This window comes from Austrofundulus limnaeus, unplaced genomic scaffold, assembly GCF_001266775.1.
Source record: "Austrofundulus limnaeus strain Quisiro unplaced genomic scaffold, Austrofundulus_limnaeus-1.0 Scaffold16, whole genome shotgun sequence".
NCBI lineage: Eukaryota > Metazoa > Chordata > Actinopteri > Cyprinodontiformes > Rivulidae > Austrofundulus > Austrofundulus limnaeus.
Window position 1 is genome coordinate 2,348,479 of NW_013952418.1, and position 3,011 is coordinate 2,351,489.

Below are 3,011 nucleotides of genomic sequence, written 5' to 3' on the forward strand. Positions count from 1 at the left end.
TCATTATTTTTAGTTAGCATTGGGGCACTTTTTGCTAGCATGTCATTATTTTTAGTTTGCATTGTGCCACTTTTTGCTAGCATGCCAACTTTTTTAGTTAGCACTGTGCCACTTTTAGCTAGCATGCCATTATTTTTAGTTAGCATTGGGCCACTTTTAGCTAGCATTTCATTATTTTAGCTAGCATTGGGCCATTTTATGTTAGCACGTCATTATTTTTAGTTAGCATTGGGCCACTTTTTGCTAGCATGTCATTATTTTTAGTTTGCATTGTGCCACTTTTTGCTAGCATGTCATTATTTTTAGTTTGCATTGTGCCACTTTTTGCAAGCATGCCAACTTTTTTAGTTAGCACTGTGCCACTTTTAGCTAGCATGCCATTATTTTCAGTTAGCACTGTGCCACTTTTAGCTAGCATTTCATTATTTTAGCTAGCATTGGGCCATTTTATGTTAGCACGTCATTATTTTTAGTTAGTATTGGGCCACTTTTTGCTAGCATGCCAATTTTTTTAGTTAGCACTGTGTCACTTTTAGCTAGCATGCCATTATTTTTAGTTAGCATTGGGCCACTTTTTACAAGCATGTTATTATTTTTAGTTAGCATTGGGCCACTTTTAGCTAGCATTTCATTATTTTAGCTAGCATTGGGCCATTTAATGTTAGCATGTCATTATTTTTAGTTAGCATTGGGCCATTTCTTGCTAGCATGTAATCATTTTTAGTTAGCATTGTGCTACTTTTTGTTAGCATGTCATTATTTTTAGCCAGTATTGTGCTACTTTTTGTTAGCATGTCATTATTTTTAGTTAGCGTTGGGCCACTTTTAGCCAGCATGTCATTATTTTTAGCTAGCATTGTGCCACTTTATGTTAGCATGTCATTATTTTTAGTTAGCATTGGGCCACTTTTTGCTAGCATGCCATTTTTTTTAGTTAGCACTGTGCCACTTTTAGCTAGCATGTCATTATTTTTAGTTAGCATTGGGCCACTTTTTGCTAGCATGCCAATTTTTTTAGTTAGCACTGTGCCACTTTTAGCTAGCATGCCATTATTTTTAGTTAGCATTGGGCCACTTTTTGCTAGCATGTCATTTTTAGTTAGCATTGGGCCACTTTTAGCTAGCATGTCATTATTTTTAGTTAGCATTGGGCTACTTTTTGCTAGCATGTCATTTTTGTTAGCATTGGACCACTTTTTACTAGCATGTTATTATTTTTAGTTAGCATTGGCCCATTTTTAGCTAGAATGTCATTATTTTTAGTTAGCATTTTACCACTTTTAGCTAGCATTTCTGTTTGTATTTTTTTAGTTAGCATTTTGCCATTTTTACTTACAAGTTTTCAGCTTAGCATCAGGTTTTTCAGCAAATTTCAACAATCATATTAATTTTGCAGAAAATGCTATTCCTTCAGTTTCTGTTTGATTTTTAATGGATGTTTTTATCACAGGATGGATCTATCTGACAGGAATCCACTTGTGATTACAGTTCTGTTCTTTGCCGATTTTCAATAACAGTTGGAAGTGTTCCTTATAAGAGGTCCTCATGCTGCAAAACGCTCTCACTAAACTGCTTACGTTCCACCGGATGAGCATGAAAATTAGCAGCAGGGCTTAGACGTGAACATGCTACTTTATTCTGTTTTGATAAGTAGTCAACAAAGCAGAAAGCCARGAAGCAACAGGGCTGTTCTTCATGTATTCCATAGAGTGCAACAATTTTTTTTTCACTCTTACAGAGCAGATGTTAACACCCCGGCACTACAGCCCAGGTGTGAATAATAACATGAAACATATTCATGTTTTGTTCATTAAAATCTTTTGAGAGCAGAATAAAAGTGTTCACACCTGTTCTCCTTCAAGATTAGGGCTTTAAGAGCACAGAGGGCTTGAATGGATGTKCTGCTTTTTAAGACATGGCAGATCACACATTTATAGAAGTTAGGGCCCCGACTTTTATTAGCAAAAACCTAAGTGGAGATAAACATATGCTGCTTTCGTTTCATGAGGGGGAAGCAAGTGGAACCTTTAAATTTAACTGTGATGTTTGTCCCTTTTTTATTAATCTATGATGTCATATGATCTCTCAATCATGTCATATAAATTTCTTTTTTTTAATGTGTCTTATTACCATGCATGCTGTGAGGTGAGGTAGTTCCACCTCATGTGCTTCAGGCAGTTATTTGCACCCCAGTCAGCTTCTAGAGCTGCACACATGACAGGAAGTCAAACATGCTGCTGCTTACCTGTTGAGTTTCAACACAAGGAACACGATGAAAAGACTTYCTCTCAAGTGAGCACACAGCTGTGCTCTTTATTCAGCTTTAAAAAAATAAAAAAAGAGGGGGGCTGGGAGGAATTATTACCTTGAAACAAACAAAGCAGACGTAGCTCAATAATCATCTAATTCACTATGAGGAAGTGCATTTAACACGGAAGGTTGCATGCAAAGTACACCTGCACACTCAACCCTGAAATTACATTTCTATACAAACCTAATTGTTTTCCCAGTTCTATTTTAGGTGCAACATAATCACTGTCTGGATTACTTTCAGACATATTTCTTTCTTAATGTTTGGAGCAATGAATTCATGACCTGTAGTGGTGTAAGAGGGATGTAGTTCAACTAAAAGAACTTTGTTTATATTCCAAAGTGCAACAAAACCGGCTGATTTGAGACACACAGCAGAAAACAGGAGATGGTAAAGTTAAAATAAGGAGGAATTCAGACCAAAGCATTGCAGCACCAATTTTTAAAGACCCCAACTGAATGATTTAAATGTGAAAAGGAATGATGTAAAAGCATGACATGTCTACCTTAAGGTCAGTTAGTTGTGGCAGCCATCTTTATTCAAATATACTCGAAAAGGTAACCAGTTCTGGTAGATTAAAAATTTGATTTTTGTGAGTTTTGTTTAAATGTGAACAGTAGTTTCTGAGATACAACGGGTTAAATAAGTATTGAACACGTCACCATTTTTCTCAGTAAATATATTACTAGAGGTGTTAATG